This window comes from Triticum dicoccoides, chromosome 7B (genome assembly GCF_002162155.2).
Source record: "Triticum dicoccoides isolate Atlit2015 ecotype Zavitan chromosome 7B, WEW_v2.0, whole genome shotgun sequence".
NCBI classification, from domain to species: Eukaryota; Viridiplantae; Streptophyta; class Magnoliopsida; order Poales; family Poaceae; genus Triticum; species Triticum dicoccoides.
The window spans coordinates 170,877,913-170,903,935 of NC_041393.1; the positions used below are offsets into that span (position 1 = coordinate 170,877,913).

The 26,023-nt window shown below is 45.0% G+C and overlaps 1 pseudogene; it reads right to left on the minus strand.

Annotated features, from left to right (window-relative positions):
- Positions 1-573: 573 nt before the first annotated feature.
- On the minus strand, positions 574-2,828 carry LOC119338779 (annotated as a pseudogene).
- Between the last annotated feature and the right edge of the window lie 23,195 nt (positions 2,829-26,023).

Genomic DNA, 26,023 nt, shown 5'->3' on the forward strand with positions numbered 1-26,023 from the left:
CGACTTGCTGTCCTCTCCCGCACGACCGCACTCTATCCACTCCCTCTCCGCACCACTCACTCTCTTGTTCCCCTCCCTCTCTAGATCCATAGACTTCACCGGCGTCGCTCACTCTCCTCTCTCCGCCCTCACCCCCACAACCAACAGAATCGGCGACCTCATATCCCACCCCTCCACCCTTTCATCCCTCCCCTCTTCTCACCAAAATTAGTGAGGGGGGGGGGGTCGAGAGACCAGACGGTTGCCTGATCCGCCCACAAACCGGCGAACAACATCACGCCAAGGTCACCAACACCGTCATGAAATGACAGGCTTCTTCCACCTCGACAGACTTGCTCGCACACCAAGATATGCGAGGGGGGCTTCTACTTCTCCCTCGCTCATCACCCCTTTGGCCAAACCATGGATCAACCTTCCTCTACTCTGACCCATGCCATGGACCGAGCTCATTTCCCTCCTCAATGTCATCTCTTCACCCCTTTCCTCGTGTGGCATGTTGCACCGCTAACCCTCACCTTATCTCCCTCCCTTTCCTCCCATATCGAGACATGCATGTGTTTCTGCTAGGCCGCTTCACCTCACCGCCGCCTTCATCTCCTTATACAATGTCGTATCCGTCGCCTTCTGCCAGCTGTAGAAGAAGCATGTTCGATTCTTGAACCTACAAAATATAAAATGCTGAGGTCAATAAGTATGATTTTCTCTTGTCCCTAGTCCTATATTTTTATACATGCTTATTGCATAACCAACTTGTGTGTCGTAGTGTACTGTGGACTTGCTGAGCTGCTCAACCTTGAGCTTGTCAGTTTTGCAGAGCACGTTCTTCGTCTTAACCTCCATCTGCAGCTCGGCATCGCGGATGGCGACAGCCTTGGTGGCCTCAACCTCGGCGACCTTGGCCTGCTAGTCCCAGCCTTCCCCTTCAATCCTTCATGGCAAGGTCGGTCATTGAGGCGGCGTTGTCGGCCTTCCTACTGTTTTCAAACACCCACACCTCCGCCTTGACCTTGGCCTTCTCCTTGAGCGCCTCGCCCTGCTGCCGCACAGAGAGCACCTTGTTCTCGGCGTCCACCTTGGCGGCGTTCTGGCACGTGAGGCCATCCCGCTCCACAAACATCCACCTTGGCCCTGCTCGCTGCCTCATGTTGTGTCTTCTCGCTGAGGTAGGAGAAGTACTCATGCCCCGGCACGTCCACCAGCTGCTTCACGGTGGCATTGTAGAGGAAGAGGCCGAATTGGTCCAGCTCCTTCTGCATGTTGCTGAACACCTCCTGCTTGAACTTTTTGGTGCAAGTGAAGATCTCGTCCATGGTCAGCTGCGCCACCAGCATCCGGGTCTCACCCTCGATCAGCCCTTTAGCCCTTCACCATGTCGTGCCCGTGGCTCCTACCGTACGAGTGCAACAGCGCGATAAACTTCACGTGGAGTAGGAGCTTCGCTTCGACAGTGGGCAGGGCTGGACGTACCGCTCATGCCTCAATCGGTGTTTGACACGCTCGGTCCTGGCTTGTTAGAGAAAATGGATGATCTGGTCTGCTAAAATCGGCCTGGAAAATTGTCGGTCCGATCCAGTCTGGTGTTCAACCGGTCCGACCAAGAGGACTGAGAAAAAATGTCACTGTCGCCGCCATTCGTTCTTAGCGTGCCGACCGGTAGCCCCCGGGTAAACTACCATGTCCCCAAGCTTCCCCTCTCCTTCTTTTCTCTCCTCCCCATCCACCATAGCCTCTCACCGCCCCTGTCGTGCATGCACCACTGACGATCTCAAGTTCTCAACTTGGCGCTGGCAGCGTTCTAGCTACGGGTTTCGCTACCATGGCAGCGACCGTTTTAGCACAGCGCACATGCAGGCCACCAACTGGGGAAACGGTCGATTGGGTGTGAACTTCGGATCGTGCGAGAATCGCTCAGCCGTGATTTCCGCGTGAGATTTAATAGCCTCCGCCATGATCCTACGCTGCCGTTTTCTTTGTTGAAGCATATGTTCAGGCCCGCCTTCCGCCACGTGATTCTCTCTCTCCCATTGCTCTCTCCGTAACAACCTTTCCTTATCGTCTGCGTCTTTATCACGAGTAAAGGATTAGCAAGGTCAGCTCAGGACTTAGTTGGGTTACTGGCCGCACCTGCCTGTGTATATCTTGTATAAATGTATACCTCTATAACTGAATATGACTGCTTTCAGTCGTGTTGGTCTGTTCACTTTCTGCACTTCTATTCAGTCGAACAGGAAATAGGAAGTACAAGAGAAACATGGCTTGATCCGAAAATCACAGCACCATTTGACAACAAACCGAACGTCATGTTTTTTTCATGGTTAATCCGCTAATTATGGCAAGGCCCGAACATAAAAAAACATGGGCTCATGAAAAAAACTGCTACGGAAGGTTCATGGCTAACAGCCGTGCACTTTCCGCGGCACATCACCGACCTCATCGCTGGCGCTCCCGCATGTGCACTACCTCGCCACAGCACCCGCACACGCAGCCCACCTCGCCGCTGCCCCAGCACGTTCACGTCGGTGGTGGTTGGCCGGTCCAAATGGTGGCTCGATGAGGGACCGAACCAACCCGGACCGTGTCGCCTTGGTAGCGTCGCCGAGTTCCAGGGTGGTCACCCGGGGACCGATGCTGAAGACAACGGGCAGCACGAAGGGCAGCTTCTTGGAGCTCTACCAATACCCACGCCTTCTTCACCAGCATTAAGTCCTCGATGCCCCAGCCGGTGATGGCCAGGCACTACGACGCGTACGCGGCGATGAAGCTCGCCGTTGACTGTTTTGCCCGGCTGTACCGTTAGGTTTTCTTTCCTTCTTACCTACGTAGGACATAGGAGTGTTGACCGATCAAAGGAAATAAATAGAACCTGTTAGTACATATAGCAAAAATGCCCGTGCGATGCAACGGACCTATCAAACTTGTTTTACGTGATCTCTGTTGTATGTTCTTTCTCTACTCCAAAATTCCACTCACGCGAGTAAGAAGTATTTCACTGTCTTATGCAAGTAGTTCAGTGCATACATATGCTACTCGTTCGTAATTGCAACCTCAACAGAGTAAAAAAAATCGGTTCGGTGCATGGATGGATTGATGGGAACACATTGTCTAATGAAAAGGATAAGAATCACATTGACATGCATAGGTGATTTGAAATTTTAAAAATATAGCATCTACATCTGCGCATCATGAGGAACAATTCCAGAGAAAAAAAATTGATCCAGTCAAGTGTATCTTTGGATATTTCATTATCCACTTAGGCCATATTAGTATTATTTCCCACGTGGTGCACATCATCCTGATGCATGGGTGTGCCTCGGCCCTTACATTGCAAATGTTATTATTGCAGGAAGAGCACACATTCATAAGCTAACGGTTTCATAATGCGTTCTTGCTGATAGTAATTGAACCAAATGAAACGATGGACAAGCAGATTGATTAAGGAACTCTAGGTAATACTTCATGCCGTAAGCATTGGCTCAAAAAGTTAATTTGTAAGTAACAAAAAAAGGCCTAGAAGAATAGTTCTACCTAAATAAAGTTTACTGCTGCACATGAGCAGATCCACACGAAGCAGAGGGGAGGTGGAGCAGGCCGGTAACCAGGGGAAGGAGCAGAGTGGGAGAAGATTTACACCGCCGTCTCCACTGGATATGGTGTCTCTGCCGCATCTGTGGAGGCGCCGCGGCTCCGCCTCGGATGGTGCTCGTGGCTATGGTGAAGAGGAGGGGCGACGCATGGGCGAAGAGGCAGGCGGTACTCGTGGCCAAAATAGTGGGTCGTTCGAGCTGCGGGAGGGAGGAGGGGATCGCCAGGAGGCGGCGAGATCAGTGGGCGGCGGCGGCGGCGTCCAGGTAGGGAAGTCGAGGTAGGGCGCTGTGTTTTTTTAGGGGAATTGCTTGTGAAAATAACGTGCCACGACGATGTAGCGAGCGGATCCCCTTAAAAAAGACGTAGCGAGTGGATTCCCTTAAAACTTGTAGGAATGGACACGATTGATGACGTTGATAAATAGTGGTGAATGTTGACCTAATTTACTATCATCGTTCATGGAAACGAATCATCAAGAAAAAGATACTTCCTATTACTACGCTCATAGGAAGCTTCCTAATCTCTGCTACCAAACAGTTTCTGTCCAAACAAGGAAGGAAAGTTATGGACCTGATTCAGAAGGAAACAAACATTATGAAGATTAATTAATTTAGATTTGATCTTTAGAAATTGATTGTGATTGATTCTTTTACATAAAGACATTACTAAATAATTTGTGTTAGTATGGAACGTTCTGATCCGTTCAGTTTTTTTCGGTGTGTGAGAGGGTGAAGCGAAAATAAACCGATGAAGTGGGGGGAGGGGACGAAAAAAACCAGCGAAGGTGGGAGGAAGTGCCAAAAAAAACCATGGTATGTGGGACGAAAAAAACCCTGAAAGCGAGACTACCAACTGCTCCATTAAAAGTAGAGATAGTATATACTAAAGAGCTTAAATATTGTCTTTCTACCATTTTTGGGCAATTTTAGTGTACATATAGATATTTGAATTATATCTACTAAATACCGATTAATCAACTAAATGCCCTAAAAATAGCAATTGAACCCTAAAATGCCAAATTTTAGCATGGAACCTCTAAATGGTGTATCTAGAACGTACAAAATGTTTCAACCCCATATTGATAAAGAAAACTACAAGTTTGCATTCACATATTGGATTTTACCTTCGAAACGTATCTACAATGTAGAAAATGTTTCATCTACAAGACTACAAATGATAAAGGATACTATGATTTACATTCAAACATTGATTCTTCCTTGGAGATGCATCACTTTCTATGCAGCCTACATCACAAATTTTGTGTATCTCTCTTGAATTTTAACCACAACCTATAAAGGTCATACCAACACGCCATGCCACGTTTAAATAGACTTCATTAACATTCTTCTAAAATTCAAAAAACTAAGTTCTAAGTATAGTTGTTTGCATTTCCCCACATAGATATCTAAGTTTACCTAACATTCTTGCATAGTAACCAACTAGATACTAAAGAATTTAAATATGATATTTCTATCAACTTTTGGGTATTTTTTTAATGTACTTGTAGTTCGAATCTGAATTATAACGGTTATATACCTAGGAATATACTTAATATCATAAAAATAGCATATGGATCCTAAAAAATAAATACATTGCATTATTAATGATGTATATTAAATCTAAAAAAATCAATGGCAGAAGTTTTTACCAGAACACTAAAACCCTAAAAATACCCAAATGTGACCCTAAAACACACACAAAAAAATACTAGTGGTGTTGTCTCTTTGGTCCACACCACTGAAAAGCCTCCTAAATACCAGTGGCGTCCGTACATTGTTGAATTGTTGGACTGTTGTCCAACCGCAACACCCATGTTGGGCCTCATTGATTTGTAGGAATATTGGAGGAAAAACATAGGAATAAGAATTTTTTCTATGATAACATTATTCATCCATTTGATTCAAAGGCATGAGCCATAGAAAAAAGGAGACGGGTCTTTCCCTTTGGTCTGGATTTCATAGGAGGAATAAAGGAATATTACAATGCACTCAAACCTTTTTTTAATTCATGTGCACATTGCACAAGACAAATACCGTAATAAAGTATAATATTAATCTTTTTTAGAGAAACTTGCAATCAATTCATCAACTATCATTGTAGTACAACGAACAACAGAAATAATAAAAATTACAACCATGTTCATGGACCACTTAGCGACGATTATAAGTACTGAATCTAGTTGAAGGCACACCGCCATCATCAACCCTCCCTCACCGGAGGAGGCAAAACTAATTTTGTATGTTCATATGTTTTAATCATTATTTGACTTGTCTTCTAGGATTCTCATATTTTCCTATTGTTGCGAATCGACCGCACAATTCTACAAATTCCCATGTTTTACAATTATCTGTTTTAGCCATGCAATCCTATCATATTTTTGATTTTTTCTATTCCTGTGTTTTTGTAATATTTTTAATAAAAGGCTCGTCATGTTTCATCTTTGTTAGCCAGGTGGGCCTTCACTATGCTTGTTTTTTGTTTGATATAGTGCATATCTTTTCGACATTGACACACCTGACACTATCACTTGAAAGTTTACCACTAAAACTTATCTCTTAATCAACGAAAAAGGCAAATCTTTTGCCTCGTTTTAAAAAAAACTTTTCGGAAAGATGCAAAAATGAGGCGGGAGGTCGGCTGAAGGTAAACATTTCAATACCTATCTGTCAAGAAAGCAGCCGTCTTTTCGCCTGAAAAGAAAGCAGGCGTCGTTAACTTTGTAATCTCTTCCCGCAAAAAACAAAAAACAAAACTTTGTAGTCTCGCCCCTGTGGAAAACCCTAAACTTGATCGGCACATGGGGACATTTTGGTGTTCGGCAAGTCACCGCTTAGCTTCAATCCCCGTTCAGGCCGACCGGGCCAACGTGCAATGCCCACTATGTCAGGTCGATCGACAGCCGTGGCTTTACGCCTACAAATCGGCTTTTGGCACCGATCGCGCGCGCGAGCTGTGGGCGCCGGCGACGCGGAAACTCCCCACGCCGGCCGCGCCGAACCGCAACGTGCGTTCCCACCCCGCGCGACCGACCGAACGCGTCGTGCTACTACGCACGCCCGATTCCTGCCCCCTGTAGAACGTAAGAGCGCGACCACCGAACCGACGGGCCGGCCAGCTATAAAACCCCACGGTGCCCCCTTCATCCCCGCATCCCACCCAGATTACCCATTCTCCTCCTCGCCGATTCTTCGATCAACTAGCAAGCCCGCAAGCTACTACAGCGCAAGGTCGTCATGGCTCCACGCGTCGCCGTGCTGCTCCTGGCCGTGGCCGTCTTCTTCGCCTCTGCATCGGCGCAGGACTTCACGGCGCCTTCCTCGGCCCCTGCTCCGGCGCCTGACGCCGGCGCGGCCGCCAGCGTGTCCGCGTTGGCCGTGGTGTCCTCGGCACTGGTGTCCCTTCTGGCGGCGGCGATGATGCAGTAGATGATGGTCGCACCTTTGGGTTGGATGGATGGAGTGGAGCAGAGAGTATTTTCTTTGAGAGATCGGCGGTGGTTCGATGAGTGTTCTAGCTCTTGCCTCTTTTTGGTTTGTTCGACATTCTTTTTCGGAAGTACCTAGAACTCATCTAGATGAGATATAATTTGGTCTTATTCACTTTGAAAACAAAAACAAATACAACCCACGTCAGCACACACGCATCTTATAGCATCAGATCTAATGGCTATAAAAGATGAATGAGACTAAATTATATCTCATCTAGATGAGTTTTAGCAAAACTGTTCTTTTTCATTGTATTGTATCTTCATGGAATGTTCGTGCCTTGTCTATATAATGTTATGAATAAAACTTGTTGGGTTCTGTGATAATCTTGTGTGAAGACCTCATCGCAAAAAGAGCTTAATTATATGAGTATGCGTTTGATCTTTCTCTCTTCTTGGCAAGATCAAAGCTTAATTATAGCAAGATTCTAAATTATATGTATTTTAACGTTGTAACATATGGGCGTCAGGGGTAATAAAAGTTTCCAGAAAAGCTAGAAGTACTACGAAGCATTTTAGCTTGGTTCAAATCTTTATTTTTTGAAGAACAGTTCAAATCTTTCTCAGCTACCGGCTTCGTTTGTTCAGATAAATATTAGCGCTAGTAAAATCTTTGTATGTTACCCAAATTCGCCAGCCAAATCACCATTCAAGTGCGATCAAGTTTTGCTGTCGGCCATTCATGACCCGAGAATGTTCACAAAAAAGGGGCCGGCCTTCCATAATCTGCTGTGAAGACCTCGGAAATAAATTTTGCATGTCTCATAATCCTGTTCATTCCTGGACGTAACAACTGCAAGATCCATTGCTGTTCAAGGAAATACAGCTCAATGTTGAGAGAAAACAGAACAAGAATTTCGGAAGAAACCAACGTTTAATCTTCTGTCCGGATCAAAGTAAGTAGAATGGTCGTGTCCCCGTTCATCATGCATGTGAAAAAAGCCCGTCATGTTTCATCTTTGTTAGGGCATCTCCAACGGCTTCTCGTAAATTTTATCAGTCCGCGGATAGGGGAACCAGTCACGGACATGGATGCGGGAGACCGTCATACAACGCTATCTGCATACATTTTAATAACTATTTAAACTAATCAGACGAAATAAATGCAAACACGACGGTTTTCATACAAACCGGACGACATTCATACAAACACGGCGGGTTTCCATTAGATTTCGAACATTTAGAACAAAACAACCCGTTCCGACCCTAAACCTATCCTACGGCGGCGGCTGGCGTCCAAGCCCTTGTCGTCCTCCATCCGCCGTCTTCACTTCACCGGCAATAAGACCGATGAAGTGAAGTTGCGGTCTCCGGCGAGGAAGAGCGGAACACGGAAGACGGACTGGCCCCACATGGGACACAAGGCGCTACCGCCTCACGTGCCCTACTCATACGCGGAGGAGTCTGTGCCTTGTCTGTCACCGGTGGATGTGAGATCCACGATGGAAATTGTGGCGCCCGTGCTGTCGTCGTCCTACCGGGTCGCATGATAGTTCGTCGGTGGCGTGCAGGAGGCGCAACCGACGTTGTTCTCCTCTGTGATCGCCTGGAACTGCGACTACGCGGCGGCTTGAACCTGGACGGCCTCGTAGATGGCAGGTTGCTTCGCGACGAAGTTGGGGTTAACCGCGGCCATGGCCTCCTCGCTCGCGTGCTCGCCGTAGATCTGACCCTCTGTCATCCGGTGCTACTCCAGGAGGAACATGTTGTATCAATGTTCCTCCTGCGCCTGCACGAACACCAACATAGGCGTCGGTTGCACCTCCGCCATGGAGGAGCTGTAGTGCGCTTGCGCCTGCTCCATGGTGAAGCCGACGTGCACAGGCGCAGACGCCGGGGCGGTGTCGTCGGAGTCTGTCTCCATCGTGGGGTCGTCCTCATCGTCGGAGACCTCAGGCGAGCTGGCCGGCAAACTGGCCTTGATCCGCCTGGCACTGTGGCTCTGCTAGGTGGCCGCAAGGGCGGCAACCTCGTATTTCATCTCTGTGGAAAGGGTCCCCCACAAAGCTTCGCCGCCTGCAGTCATGGCTGATGTGGTGCAAGGGAGGAGGATGTGGAGCGGCTTGTGTTGTGGCTGGAGTTACCCGGGTGTGGCTGGCTTTAAACAATGACTTCCGGTGAGGCCAGGCGTCCGGGTGCATCAATGCACGGTGCCGGAGTGGGTTTCTCGGCCGGCGAAACTGCTTAATGGAGGCATACGGACGAACGGGGCATGATAGATATCCATCCTGTCCGTTTATGCGTTGTCGGCATTGAACAGTCGTGGATACTGGGGACGCGGCGCGGGCGCCGTCCTCGATCGACGCACTGCTTCAATGGTGGAGTCAGTGAGAGGTCGCGTCCGCTCTGGGCCGACTTCAATGTGGAGCGGCCGCTCTACAACGGTATGAATGCGGGTGGCTGGCGCCGAGCGTGAATTCACGCATGTGAGGGATGAGGGGATTTGGGTGGGCCAAGGTGAGGGAGTCCTGGATTAGGGGGTCCTCGGACAGCCGGACTATATGCTTATACTGGACTGTTGGACTATAAAGGTACAAGATTGAAGACTTCGTCCCGTGTCCGGGTGGCACTCTCCTTTGCGTGGAAGGCAAGCTTGGCAATTCGGATATGTAGATTCCCTTCTCTGTAACCGACTCTGTGTAACCCTAGCCCCCTCCCGTGTCTATGTAAACCGGAGGGTTTAGTCCGTAGGACAAGAACAATCATAATCATAGGCTAGCTCCTAGGGTTTAGCTTCTACGATCTCGTGGTAGATCAACTCTTGTAATACTCATATCATCAAAATCAATCAAGCAGGAAGTAGGCTATTACCTCCATAGAGAGGGCCCGAACCTGGGTAAACATCATGTCCCCCGCCTCCTGTTACCATTAGCCTTAGACGCACAGTTCGGGACCCCCTACCCGAGATCCGCCGGTTTTGACATCGACATTGGTGCTTTCATTCAGAGTTCCACTGTGACGTAGAAAAAAAGGTTTGATGGCTCGCCAAGTTATCAAGGACAACATCTCCTCCGGGGGAGCCCCGGCTTTAGGCCAAACCATCCGACTAGGCGGCTTCTTCATGACCGCCCGTTCAGCCGCCGTGCCAACGATGACTTCTCGGGTCATCGAAAATAGCATCCATGTCAGCTCGGAATACGCCAAGCGGATGGATCCAATGGAACTTTCGTCCTTGAACGAGCTCTTGGATTGCATCGCCGCCTTGGGAGTCGCTATGGATTATGATCGGATTGGGCTTAAACCCGATCAAAGAGAGATTAACTCTCTGCCGGTCACCCATCAAATAGCGGTGGTGGAGGAGCAATGCAGCGATTCTTCCTCTATTTTGAGGATGAACTATGTCCGGATTCCCGAGCTCTTCGAGCCGGATACCCGCTCGCGGGAGGACATGACCCAAACTCTGAACTTAGAATCAGACAGCGGGCCAGAAAAATTGGGCAACATCCCGGAACCCGAACTACCAAGTTCAGAAGTTCCTCAGCCTCTGGGTCTCGAATCGGGTCAGGGTTCGGACTTAAATCCACCCACCACCCAGATACAAGCGATCTTTCCCACATTAGACAACAATCCCAAGAGGCAGTACATCACTTTTGGGCCAGATTCCTCCTTGTAATGAGCAAGGTTAAGGATTGTCGCGAGGAAGACGCAATCTCATTCTTTTGCAAAAATTGCACGAACAAGGGAATCCTTAACGCCATAAGTCACCGTGACATATCACACTTTGCTGACTTGGCGGCCATAGTACAGAAGTACTGTGTGATAGAAAGCGCCTGGAAAACCCAGGCAAAATTCTGGGATCCTCCGGCTCTCACTAAACCCCCCGTCCGAACCAAAAGGGTGCACTCTCGCAAGTCACCTGATCCAATCACAAAGAAACTAAAGCCCACTAGAGGGCGTGGAACCATATTGGAGGGATGGCTCAATAGGCCATGCAAAATTCACACCACACCGGATACCGTACCAACACACAACCTTAGAGCATGTTGGGTATTTTGGCAGGTGGCCAAGAGCAGCGAGGATCTCCTCATTAACAATACCGCCGAGCATGATCCCGCATAAAACAACAATATAGTGTTGACAGTCTTCGAGACTTTTGCCTCGAATAACAGGCGCAAGAGAGCACTCTGCGGCCTCGTCGAAGTCTGCCACGTTGCAGCAATAAATACCTGGAACGACACGACTATAACCTTTAATGCCAGTGACAAACCTCAATTCCGAACAGTCTGAGCACCAGCCGCTTTGGTCCTTAGTCCAATTGTGGACGGCTTCGGCTTACTAAAGTGCTCATGGACGGCGGCAGCGGATTAAACCTCATCTACGAGGAAACTCTCAACAAAATGGAAATAGACAAGAGCCGCATTGAGCAAAGCAGCACGACCTTCCGAGGGATTATCCCTAGTCGGGAGGCACGATGTGCGGAAAAAATCACACTCGATGTAGTATTTGGCACGCCAGAAAATTACAGGTCCGAAGAGATAACATTCCAAGTGGCCCCGTTCAGTAGTGGATACCACACCCTTTTAGGGCGGGACGCATTCGCAAGCTTCCAAGCTATACCCCATTATGGGTACATGAAGCTCAAGATGCCCGGGCCCAACGGAATAATCACTCTAGCCAGTGATTCAGACATAGAACTTCGCGCCGAAATAAAACCGCCGCCCTGGCCCTTGAGGCATTATCCGAAGCCCTCGTGGCCGAAGAATTAACTGCATTACGCTCCACAGTGGATAGGGACGACGTGATACTCGATAAGCGGTCCAAGTCCACCTCTTTCAAACCAGCGGACGAAATAATCAAATTCCAAGTCCACCCAACGGACTCTGCAAAAACAGCAGCCATCGGGGCACAGCTGAACCCCACAATCGACGCCTCACTACAGGCGTTCTTACGCAAGAATTGAGACATCTTCGCCTGGCACCCTTCAGATATGCCAGGGATCCCACGCAGGCTGGCCGAGCATAGCCTCAATGATACGTCTCCAACGTATCTACTTTTCCAAACACTTTTGCCCTTGTTTTGGAGTCTAGCTTGCATGATTTGAATTAAACTAACCCGGACTGACGCTGTTTTCAGCAGAACTGCCATGATGTTGTTTTATGTGTAGAAAAGAAAAGTTCTCGGAATGTCCTGGAAATCCACGGAGGCACCTTTTGGAATTAATAAGAAATTTTGGCAAAAGAATTAGTGCCAGGGGGCCCACGGCCTGTCCACGAGATAGGGGGGCGCCCCCCCCTAGGGCGCGGCCCCCTATCTCGTGGGCCCCTGGACCTCCTCCGACCTCAACTCCAACTCCATATATTTCGTCTCGGGGAGAAAAAAATCAGAGAGAAAGTTTCATCGCGTTTTACGATACGGAGCCGCCGCCAAGCCCTAATCTCTCTCGGGAGAGCTGATCTGGAGTCCATTCGGGGCTCCGGAGAGGGGGATTCGTCGCCGTCGTCATCATCAACCATCCTCCATCACCAATTTCATGATGCTCACCGCCGTGCGTGAGTAATTCCATCGTAGGCTTGCTGGACGGTGATGGGTTGGATGAGATTTACCATGTAATCAAGTTAGTTTTGTTAGGGTTTGATCCCTAGTATCCACTATGTTCTGAGATTGATGTTGCTATGACTTTGCTATGCTTAATGCTTGTCACTAGGGCCCGAGTGCCATGATTTCAGATCTGAACCTATTATGTTTTCATGAATATATGTGTGTTCTTGATCCTATCTTGCAAGTCTATAGTCACCTATTATGTGTTATGATCCGACAACCCCGAAGTGACAATAATCGGGACACTTCTCGGTGATGACCGTAGTTTGAGGAGTTCATGTATTCACTATGTGTTCATGCTTTGTTCCGGTTCTCTATTAAAAGGAGACCTTAATATCCCTTAGTTTCCGTAAGGACCCCGCTTCCACGGGAGGGTAGGACAAAAGATGTCATACAAGTTCTTTTCCATAAGCACGTATGACTATTTACGAAATAGATGCCTACATTACATTGATGAATTGGAGCTAGTTCTATATCACCCTATGTTATAACTATTGCATGAGGAATCGCATCCGACATAATTATCCATCACTGATCCATTGCCTAAGAGCTTTTCACATATTGTTCTTCGCTTATTTACTTTTCCGTTGCTACTGTTACAACTACTACAAAAACCCCAAAACATTTACTTTTACTTTTGCTACCGTTACCATTACTATCATACCACTTTTTGCTACTAAATACTTTGCTGCAGATACTAAGTTATCAAGGTGTGGTTGAATCGACAACTCAACTGCTAATACTCAAGAATATTCTTTGGCTCCCCTTGTGTCGAATCAATAAATTTGGGTTGAATACTCTACCCTCGAAAGTTGTTGCGATCCCCTATACTTGTGGGTTATCAAGACTAATTTCTGGCGCCGTTGCCGGGGAGCATAGCTCTATTCTCTAAGTCACTTGGGATTTATATCTATTGATCACTATGAAGAACTTGAAAGACGATCGAACTACTATTTTGCCCTCAACTACGAGGGGAGGCAAGGAACTGCCATCTAGCTCTGCACTAGATTCTCCTTCCGTTATTAGTAGGCTTGCTACACCTAAACCTGCTACTGCTATGAATTCTGATATGTCGCATGTTATTGATGATGCCACTTCTACCATGCATGATGAAACTACTTCTGTGCTTGATACTACTTTGCCATTAGGTGAATTTCTTGATGAACAACTTGCTAGATTTAGGGGGAATGAAATTACTGAAGATCCTATTACTGATGATAGTGATGATAAAGGTCCCCCAATGATTATGTATTACCTGTTGTTCCTAAGGGTTATGTTATGAATGAAAAAGCTGCTATGGAAATTCTTGCTTGCAATGATAGAAATGATCTTAAGAAGTTATTAGCTAAATGGAAGCAGCAGTCTCTTAATGCTAGAATGAAACCCGATCCTGCTTTTGCTACTTCACCTATCTGTGTTACTGATAAGGATTATGAATTCTCTGTTGATCCTGATATTATTACTTTAGTTGAATCTGATCCTTTTTATGGCCTTGAATCTGAAACTGTTGTGGCACATCTCACCAAGTTGAATGATATAGCTACCCTATTTACTAATGATGAGAAGTCTCGCTATTTATATATCCTTAAGATATTTCCGTTCTCATTAAAGGGTGATGCTAAGACTTGGTATAATTCTCTTGCTCCTGGTTGTGTGCGTAGTCCCCAGGATATGATTTATTACTTCTCTGCTAAATATTTCCCTGCTCATGAGAAACAAGCTGCCTTGCGGAAATATATAATTTTGTGCAAATCAAAGAAGAGAGTCTCCCACAAGCTTGGGGGAGGCTTCTCCGGTTACTTAATGCTTTGCCCGATCATCCTCTTAAGAAAAATGAAATACTTGATATCTTTTATAATGGACTAACCGATGCTTCCAAGGACTACTTGGATAGTTGTGCTGGTTGTGTTTTCAGGGGAAAAACAGTCGACGAAGCTGAAATATTATTGAATAATATGTTGACTAATGAAAATAATTGGACTCTTCCTGAGCCAATTCCTGAAGTAATTCCTGAACCAATTAAGCCAACTCCAGAGCCTATTCCTAAACCCACTCCAAAGAAGAGAGGTGTTTTATTTCTCAGTCCTGAAGATATGCAAGAGGCAAAGAAATCAATGAAAGAAAAAGGTATTAAGGCTGAAGATGTTAAGAATTTACCTCCTATTGAAGAAATACATGGTCTTAATTTACCGCCTGAAGAACCACATTGTCTTGATAACCCGACACAGGTAGTAAAGGTAAATTCTCTCTATAGATATGATAAAGTTGAAATACCCTCTACTAAATTTCATAGCCCATGCTTACATGAATTTGATGACTTTATGGCTAGACAAGAAAGTTTTAATGCTTATGTTTGTAGAGAGTTAAAGAATAATGCTTTCGAGATAGGACGCATAGGTGATAATCTGGCTAGAGTTAAAGATGAACTTCACCGTGTTAGCAAATATGCTTCTATGGTTGCTACTCAAGCTGAGCAAGTACTCAAGGCTCAAAATGATTTGCTTGATGAATTGAATAAAAATGACTTTGCTGTTAGAGTGGCTACTAGAACTGGTAGAATGACTCAGAAACCTTTGTATCCTGAAGGCCACCCTAAGAGAATCGAGCAAGATTCTCAGAGAAATAATTTAGAGGCACCTAGTTCTTCTAAAAAGAAGAAAAAGAAAAATGATAGAACTTTGCATGCTTCTAGTGAACCTACTGTAGACACACCTGAGAATCCCAATGATATTTCTATTTCTGATGCTGAAACACAATCAGGTGATGAACATGAACCTAGTGATAATGTTAATGATAATGTTCATGTTGATGCTCAACCTAGCAAAGACAATGATTTAGAGATTGAACCTGTTGTTGATCTTGATAACCCACAATCAAAGAATCAACATTATGATAAGAGAGATTTTGTTGCTAGGAAGCACGGTAAAGAAAGAGAACCATGGGTTCAGAAACCCATGCCCTTTCCTCCTAAACCATCCAAGTCAAAGGGTGATGACGATTTTGAGAGCTTTGCTGAAATGATTAGACCCATTTTCTTACGTATGCACTTAACTGATATGCTGAAAGTAAATCCTTATGCTAAGTATATTAAGGATATCATTACAAATAAAAGAAAGACACCGGAAGCTGAAATTTCAACCATGCTTGCTAATTACACTTTTAAAGGTGGAATACCAAAGAAACTTGGAGATCCGGGGTACCAACTATACCATGCTCTATTAAAAGAAACTATGTTAGAACTGCTTTATGTGATCTTGGAGGCGGTGTTAGTGTTATGCCTCTCTCTTTATATCATAGACTTGAATTGAATAAGTTGACACCTACTGAAATATCTTTGCAAATGGCCGATAAATCAACTGCTATACCTGTCGGTATTTGTGAGGATGTGCTTGTTGTGGTTGCAAATGTCACTATCTTAACAGACTTTGTTATTCTTGATATTCCCGAGGACGATAGTATGTCTATTATCCTTGGTAGACCTTTTCTTAATACTGCAGGGGCTGTTATTGATTGCAATAAAGGCAATGTCACTTTTCATGTTAATGGTAATGAGCACACGGTACACTTTCTTAGGAAACAATCTCAAGTTCATAGCATCAATTCTATTGAAAAAGTTCCAACTATCATTTTGGAGGTTTTGAATTTCCTCTCCCTACTGTCAAGAAAAAGTATGATATTCTTATTGTTGGGGATTTTCATATCCCCGTTGAGGTAACTTAGTGTTATTTGAAATTTCTCCGGTGCCGTATTATTCGGAATTTGTTTGTTAAAAAGACTTGATCAACCTTGTTAGTGGGTTCATTTTGATGATCACGAGATGGATGAAACTAGAAGGCACAACCTTCTGTACCCTCTTTTTACTTTCTGTTATTTAGAATAAATAATGCAAAAATAGTACTATCCGTCTGTTTTCTGAATTATCCGTGCATTAAAAAATAGTCCAAAAATAAAAGTGCTCCAAACGCCTGCAAATTTAGTATGATTTTTTCAGGAATATTTAAGGATTTTAGGCACTGAAAACACTTCAGGAGGGGCAAGCACCAGGCCACGAGAGAGGAGCCCCCCCCCTGTAGGGCGTGCCACCTGTCTCGTGGGCCCCTGGTGGCTCCCCTCCACTTATGCCAGCACCCACACACTTCATCTTCTACCCAAAAAAAAATCCCCATCCAGCTCAAGCCCGAGTTCTAGCTCGTTTTGCTGCGATTTTCGATCACTTAGCTCAAAGCTCCATTCCCAAAACCGCTTTGGGAGATTGTTACTTGGCATGTGACTCCTCCATTGGTCCAATTAGTTTTTGTTCTAGTGCTTTATTCATTGCAAATTTTTGCTGCATAGGTGACCATGTTCTTGAGCTTGCATGTTAAATTTTTGAGGTCCCAAACAATTCCAATGCATGATATAGGCTCTAGGCACTTGTAGGAGTAGTTGCTATCAATCTTGTTTAGTTTTATCCACTTTTACTTTGAAGTTACTAAAATTTCAGAAATTTTCAGAAAATGTTAAGGAGGCTCTTTAAAGGCTCTTCTAGCCAAAGCTCTAAGGAAAAACAAGACAAAGAGAAGGAAAAACCCAAGTATAATCTTCCTCGCTTAGCGGAAGTACGGTCGTGTGAATGGTCGTGTGAGGATTTCTTGAAAGAAGCCGAAATTCATGAAGACTTTTATACTCTAATCGAGACTGCAGGCGTCACCGATTTCATCAACGACCGAATCGATCAGTATCTCTTACTTACCGGTACTTTCGTGCAAAACTTTTATTATTATCCTAAGAAGTCACCGCCTGCAGTATCATTTCATTTATATGATGAATTCAAAGAAATGCCTTTACGTCATTTTTGCACGGTATGTAGGATGCCTTATGAGGGAGAATTAGAGGAACCCCATCGTGAAGATGTGGATGGCTTCGTTAAAACTATTGCTGTAGAAGAGCCAAAGAAGGGCTCTGAGGCAAAAGTCTGTAGCATACATTTTCCTGTTTTACGCTACTTTGCCATATTTGCTAGTAGGTGCTTGATTGGTCGTGGAAATAGTGGAAATTTGAGCGTTCCAGATATTATTATTCTTCAACATGCTTTGCTGGGAGACAACACTTTTAGTATGGGTGCCGTCGTTGCTAAACGGCTAGCCCTGAATCGTACGAAAGGCCCCATATTTGGGGGTATCTATGCTGCACGTCTTGCTGAACATTTTCAGATACCCATTAGGCACCATGAGGAGGAGAAGACAAAATTACCTCCTCACATTTTAGATTACAAGAGCATGGTAGCACATAAGTTTATTGTTGACAACGAAGAGAAGATGCTCTTGTATAGACTTAGATTCAATAAGAAACACTTTGAGTTTATTATTTTGCCTGCGCCTCTGTTGTTTGATTTGCTTGCAGAAAGTCGTCTTGTGACGCCAGAAGCAGTGAACAATCACCTAGGTCCAGCTTTTACTCCAGAACCTGAACCTGAGCCAGAACCTGAGCTGGACCCTTATCGTACATTATCTATCCAGTGGGATCCGGAGATGACCAGCCAGTGGTATCCTGATTACACCTCCCACTACACCGGGGAGAGTAGCGGAGGTCCTTGGTATTAAACCAACTTAGGCCAAAATCCTAAGCTTGGGGGAGTACGTATTTCTCATCGACTTTACATTCATGTTCACACACTAGTCGTCGGTGCTCACACTCTTTCATTGTATTATCCATGCTAGTTAAATTTATTTTCCTAGTTTTCTTCTTGTGTGTTTGATAAACCTTGAGAAAAACAAAAAAAAATTAGTTAGTTTAATTTCCTTGCTTGTAGTAGAAATTAAAATGAAAACCCAAAAAGATTTCTAGTTCTTCTTTTTACTTGTTGGGAGCTTTCCCGTGTAAATAGTTTTATTTTCTTTCTTTTGGGGGGTCGAGAAGACCTTATTGAAAATGCTTAGTGGCTCTCATATGCATGATTGTTTATTTAACTTAGAGCCCATATTACCCTGTCTTCTCTCTTGAGTTGAATGCTTGCAGATTCCAGCTTAGTCCAATGCACGTGCACTCTTATTATTATACACATCGTTCGGTTGTGCAAGTGAAAGGAAATAATGATGATATACGATGGATTTATTGGGATGAGAAAAGCTGGTATGAACTCGACCTCTCTTGTTTTTGTAAATATGATGATTCATCATTCCTAAGTCAGCTATTATGAAGTAAACATATTTGCAATGACATTTAGAGATTATAGTTGCTTGTGCCATGCTTGATTAGCTATGAGTTATAATGGTTTACCTTGCGTGCCAACATGCTATTCGAATGATTATGATGTGATATGATGGGATGGTATCCTCCTTTGAATGTATTAAGTGACTCGACTTGGCACATGTTCACGCATGTAGTTGAATCAAATCAACATAGCCTTCATGATATTTATGTTCATGGTGGATTATATCCTACTCATGCTTGTACTCGGTGTGAATTAATTTTAATGCATGTTTACGACTGTTGTCGCTCTCTCAGTTGGTCGCTTCCCAGTCTTTTGCTAGCCTTCACCTGTACTAAGCGGGAATACTGCTTGTGCATCCAAACTCCTTAAACCCCAAAGTTGTTCCATATGAGTCCACTATACCTACCTATATGCGGTATTTACCTGTCGTTCCAAGTAAATTTGTATGTGCCAAACTCCAAACCTTCAAATAAAATTCTGTTTTGTATGCTCGAGCAGCTCATGTTTCAACTAGGGCTGCCTATATCTTCCATGGTAGGTGGGTTATTCTCAAGAGGAGTGGACTCCGCTCCTCATTCACGAGAAAGGGCCGGTAACCAGGATGCCCAGTCCCATGATCCAAAAAGATCAAAGCAAATCAAAATAATTAAACAAAACTCCCCTAGGGCTGTTGTATGTTGGAGGCACTCGTTGTTTCGAGCAAGCCATGGATTGATGCTTGTTGGTGGTTGGGGGAGTATAAAGCTTTACCACTCTGTTTGGTAACTGCCTATAATGCATGTAGTATGGAAGATACATCCATCTCATAGTTGTTGCGTTGACAGTGGAAGTATACCGCTCAAAATGTTATTCAATCTCTATGTTAAAATCGAGCTCTGGCACCTCTACAAATCCCTACTTCCCTCTGCGAAGGGCCTATCTATTTACTTTTATGTCGAGTCATCACCCTTCTTATTAAAAAGCACCCGCTGGAGAGCACACTGTCATTTGCATTCATTATTATTGGTTTATATTGGGTATGACTTGATTGGATCTCTTTTACCATGAATTACAATGTTTAGTCAGTCCTTGATCTTTAAAGGTGCTCTGCATTTTTGTTTTGCGGTCTGAGAAAGGGCTAGCGAGATACCATTTTGTTATATCATGTTATGATTATTTTGAGAAAGTGTTGTCATCCGAGTTTTATTATCATGGATCGCTAGCTGAATATGTTATTGATATGAGTAATTGTGAGACCTATGTGTTATTCTTAGTATGGTTAGTTCATAATATTTGCTGAAACTTGAATGCTAGCTTTTCATGTTACAAGAACAGGAGCAAACAGAGTTTGTAAAAGTTTTTCTTTATCACTTTCAGTTTATCAACTGAATTGCTTGAGGACAAGCAAAGGTTTAAGCTTGGGGGAGTTGATACGTCTCCAACGTATCTAATTTTCCAAACACTTTTGCCCTTGTTTTGGACTCTAGCTTGCATGATTTGAATGAAACTAACCTGGACTGATGCTGTTTTCAGCAGAATTGCCATGATGTTGTTTTATGTGTAGAAAAGAAAAGTTCTCGGGATGTCCTTGAAATTCACGGAGGCACTTTTTGAAATTAATAAGAATTTTTGTTAAAAGAATTAGTGCCAGGGGGGCCACGACCTGTCCACGAGACAGGGGGGCGCCCTCCCTAGGGCGCGGCCCCCTATCTCATGCCCCCCCTGGACCTCCTCCGACCTCAACTCCAACTCTATATATTCCGTCTCGGGGAGAAAAAAATCAGAGAGAATGTTTCATCATGTTTTACGATACGGAGCCGCCGTCAAGCAGACACTGCGGCGCTTTTCAGAGCCTAAACGACAAGCTATGGGAGAGGAGCTAGCCAAGTTACTTGAAGTTGGATTCATCAGAGAAATAAAACATCCAGACTGGCTAGCAAACCTAGTGATGGTACCAAAGAAGGATAAATCCTGGCGCCTATGTGTCGATTTCAAGGACCTCAATAAGGCTTACCCCAAGGATCCCTTCCCTCTCCCCCGCATCGATCAAATCATCGATGCTACCGCAGGACACGACTCATTGCGCTTCCTCGACGCATACTCCGGATACCATCAAATCAAGATGACGGAGTCCGATCAAGCTGCAACGGCATTCATCACCCCATACGGCCCTTTCTGTTTCAACACCATGCCTTTCGGGCTCAAAAACGCCGGTGCAACCTACCAACGCATGATTCAAACATGCCTGGAAAAACAAATTGGCAAAACAGTTGAGGCATACGTGGACGATGTGGTCATCAAGACCAGGCACGTCGAATCTTTAATAGACGACCTGAGGCTAACGTTCGACAACCTCCGAACATATGACATCAAGCTCAATCCTAAAAAATGTGTTTTCGGCGTTCCCTCCGGAAAGCTCCTGGGCTTCATCGTTTCCAACAAAGGAATTGAAGCAAACCCGGCTAAAATCCGAGCTTTGTCACAATTGTCTACCCCAACAGACCTCAAGCAAATCCAGAAATTAACTGGATGCGTGGCGGCCTTAAGCCGCTTTATCTCCCGATTGGGAGAAAAGGCACTACCTCTTTATCGCCTTCTTCGACGCACCGAACACTTCAAGTGGATGGATGCGGTTACGACCGAACTGGAAGAAATAAAGGCCCTCTTGGCCAGCAACCCGATCCTGGCCGCACCGAACATTGGCGAACCCATGCTGTTATATATAGCTGCAACACACCAAGTTGTAAGCGCAGTGCTCGTCGTCGAACGAGAGGAGGACGAACATAAGTTCTCGCTTCAAAAGCCGGTATACTACGTATCCACTATCCTCACACCATGCAAGTCACGATACCCACGTTATCAAAAAAGATAGCATACGCGGTCTTCATGGCATCCCGGAAACTACGACACTACTTTCAAGAGTGTTCAATCACGGTGGCCTCCGAAGTACCACTCAACAATATAATAAATAACTGCGATGCCACGGGCCGGATTGCTAAGTGGGCCATCGAGCTCCTCCCGTTCGACATTACATATAAACCATGGCGAGCCATTAAATCGCAAGTACTAGCTAACTTCGTCGCTGAATGGACAGAAGCCGAACTCCCTAAAGAGTACGGCGCATACTCCAATTGGATCATGCACTTTGACGACTCTAAGATGCTAGCTGGTCTGGGAGCGCGCGTTGTCTTGACATCCCCCACTGGAGATACAGTCCAATACGTACTCCAAATACTGTACACAGACTCCAACAATGCAGCCGACTACGAGGCTCCATTGCACGGTCTTCGGATGGCGGTCTCCATGGGCATCCAATGCCTAGAAGTGCGTGGGGATTCAAACCTCGCAATATCTCAAATAAATGGAGACTTTGATGCCAAGGACCCGAAAATGGCGGCTTATGTAATGCCGTCCTCAAAATGTCAGCTCGATTCGAGGGGCTTGAATTTCATCATGTGGTTCTAGAAAACAATCAAGCGGCAGATATCCTTGCCTGCATCGGCGCTAAGCGCGACCCCGTCCCACCCAACATCTTCTTGGAAAGGCTGTTCAAGTCATCCGTGGTGTGGCAAGGGGAAACCGGCAATACTAGTCCGGATCCGACCACAACCCCAGATCCCGAACACACTGACATAATCGGAGGCTTCGCCACTGAAATAACAACTTTGGCCCATCTAATCATGGCTGTCATTGCCCCGTGGACCGAACCCTTCTTAGCCTACTGATATGTCCATTTTGCATCATGCTTTTATATCAATATTTATTGCATTATGGGCTGCTATTACACATTATATCTCAATACTTATGGCTATTCTCTCTTATTTTACAAGGTTTACCATGAAGAGGGGGAATGCCGGTAGCTAGAATTCTGGCTAGAAATAGAGCAAACGTTAGAAACCTATTCTGCACAACTCCAAAAGACCTGAGACTCCACGAAACAACTTTTCAGATTTAATAAGAATTTTTGGGCAAAAGAAATAGGCCAGGGGCCCCACACCCTGTCTAGGAGACAGGGGGCGCCCCCCTGTAGGGCGCGCCCCTATCTCTTGGGCCCCTTGGTGGGCTTCCAGCTGCCATCTTCTGCTATATGAAGGGTTTTCACCTGAAAAAATCGTGGACAAGATTACGGGACGAAACTCCGCTGGCACGGGGCGGAACCTTGGCGGAATCAATCTAGGGCTCTGGCGGAGCTGTTCTGCCGGGGACACTTCCCTCCGGGAGGGGGAAATCATCACCAACGATCCTCTCATCGGGAGGGGGTCAATCTCCATCAACATCTTCACCAGCACCATCCCATCTCAAAAACCCTAGTTCATCTCTAGTATCCATTCTTGTATCAAAACCACAAATTGGTACCTGTGGGTTGCTAGTAGTGTTGATTACTCCTTGTATTGATGCTATTTCGTTTACTTGGTGGAAGATCATATGTTCAGATCCTTTATGCATATTATTACCCCTCTGATTATGAACATGAATATGCTTTGTGAGTAGTTATGTTTGTTCCTGAGGACATGGGTGAAGTCTTGCTATTAGTAGTCATGTGAATTTGATATTCGTTCGATATTTTGATGAGATGTATGTTGTCTCTCCTCTAGTGGTGTTATGTGAACGTCGACTACATGACACTTCACCATTATTTGGGCCTAGAGGAAGGCATAGGGAAGTAATAAGTAGATGATGGGTTGCTAGAGTGACAGAAGCTTAAACCTAGTTTATGCGTTGCTTCGTTAGGGGTTGATATGGACCCATATGTTTAATGTTGTGGTTAGGTTTACCTTAATACTCCTTTTTGTAGTTGCGGATGCTTGCAATAGGGGTTAATCATAAGTGGGATGCTTGTCCATGTTAGGGCAGTACCCAAGTGCCGGTCCACCCACATATCAAATTATCAAAGTACCGGACGCGAATCTTATGAACGTGATGAAAACTAGCTTGACGATAATTCCCAATGTGTCCTCGGGAGCTCCTTCTTCATTATTAGAATTTGTCCAGGCTTATCCTTTGCTACATAAAGGATTGGGCCACCTTGCTGCACTTTATTTACTTTTTGCCTGTTACTATTTATCTTATCACAAAACTATCTATCACCTACTATTTCAGTGCTTGCAGAGAAAACCTTACTGAAAACCGCTTATCATTTCCTTCTGCTCCTCGTTGGGTTCAACACTCTTACTTATCGAAAGGACTACGATAGATCCCCTATACTTGTGGGTCGTCAAGACTCTTTTCTGGCGCCGTTGCTGGGGACACTTCCCTCTAGGAGGGGGAAATCATCACCAACGATCCTCTCATCTGGAGGGGGTCAATCTCCATCAACATCTTCACCAGCACCATCTCATCTCAAAACCCTAGTTCATCTCATGTATCCAATCTTGTATCAAAACCACAAACTGGTACCTGTGGGTTGCTAGTAGTGTTGATTACTCCTTGTAGTTGATGCTATTTGGTTTACCTTGGTGGAAGATCATATGTTCAGATCCTTTATGCATATTGATACGTCTCCGACGTATCTACTTTTCCAAACACGTTTGCCCTTGTTTTGGACTCTAACTTGCATGATTTCAATGAAACTAACCTGAACCGACGCTGTTTTCAATAGAACTGCCATGATGTTGTTTTATGTGTAGAAAAGAAAAGTTCTCGGAATGTCCTGGAAATCCACGGAGGCACTTTTCAGAATTAATAAGAATTTTTGGCGAAAGAATGAAGGCTAGGGGGCCCACGGGCTATCCACAAGACAGGGGGCGCCCCCACTAGGGTGCGCCCTCCTATCTCGTGGGCCCCCTGGACACCTCCCGACCTCAACTCCAACTCCATATATACCGTCTCGGGGAGAAAAAAATCAAGGAGAAAGTTTCATCGCGTTTCATGACACGGAGCCGCCGCCAAGCCCTAATCTCTCGGGAGGGCTGATCTGGAGTCCGTTCAGGGCTCCAGAGAGGGGGATTCATCGCCGTCGTCATCATCAACCATCCTCCATCACCAATTTCATGATGCTCACCGCCGTGCGTGAGTAATTCCATCGTAGGCTTCCTGGACGGTGATGGGTTGGATGAGATTTACCATGTAATCAAGTTAGTTTTGTTAGGGTTTGATCCCTAGTAGTCACTATGTTCTAAGATTGATGTTGCTATGACTTTGCTATGCTTAATGCTTGTCACTAGGGCCCGAGTGCCATGATTTCAGACCTGAACCTATTATGTTTTCATGAATATATGTGTGTTCTTGATCCTATCTTGCAAGTCTATAGTCACCTATTATGTGTTATGATCCGAAAACCCCGAAGTGACAATAATCGGGATACTTCTCGGTGATGACATTAGTTTGAGGAGTTCATGTATTCACTTTGTGCTAATGCTTTGTTCCGGTTTTCTATTAAAAGGAGGCCTTAATATCCCTTAGTTTCCGTAAGGACCCCACTGAACACGGGAGGGTAGGACAAACGATGCCATGCAAGTTCTTTTCCATAAGCACATATGACTATTTACGGAATACATGCCTACATTACATTGATGAACTGGAGCTAGTTCTATATCACCCTATGTTATAACTATTGCATGAGGAATCGCATCCGGCATAATTATCCATCTTTGATCCATTGCCTACGAGCTTTTCACATATTGTACTTCGCTTATTTACTTTTCCGTTGCTACTGTTACAACTACTACAAAAACCCAAAACATTTACTTTTACTTTTGCTACAGCTACTATTATTATCATACCACTTTTGCTACTAAACACTTTGCTGCAGATACTACGTTATCCAGGTGTGGTTGAATTGAAAACTCAACTGCTAATACTCAAGAATATTCTTTGGCTCCCCTTGTGTCGAATCAATTAATTTGGGTTGAATACTCTACCCTCGAAAGTTGTTGCGATCCCCTATACTTGTGGGTTATCAAGACTAATTTCTGGCGCCGTTGCCGGGGAGCATAGCTCTATTCTCTGAGTCACTTGGGATTTATATCTGTTGCTCACTATGAAGAACATGAAAGACGATCGAACTACTATTTTGCCCTCAACTACGACGGGAGGTAAGGAACTGCCATCTAGCTTTGCACTAGATTCTCCTTCCGTTATTAGTAGGCTTGCGACACCTAAACCTGCTATTGCTATGAATTCTAATATGTCGCATGTTATTGATGATGCCACTTCTGCTATGAATGATGAAACTACTTCTGTGCGTGATACTACTATGCCATTAGGTGAATTTCTAGATGGACAACTTGCTAGATTTAGGGGGA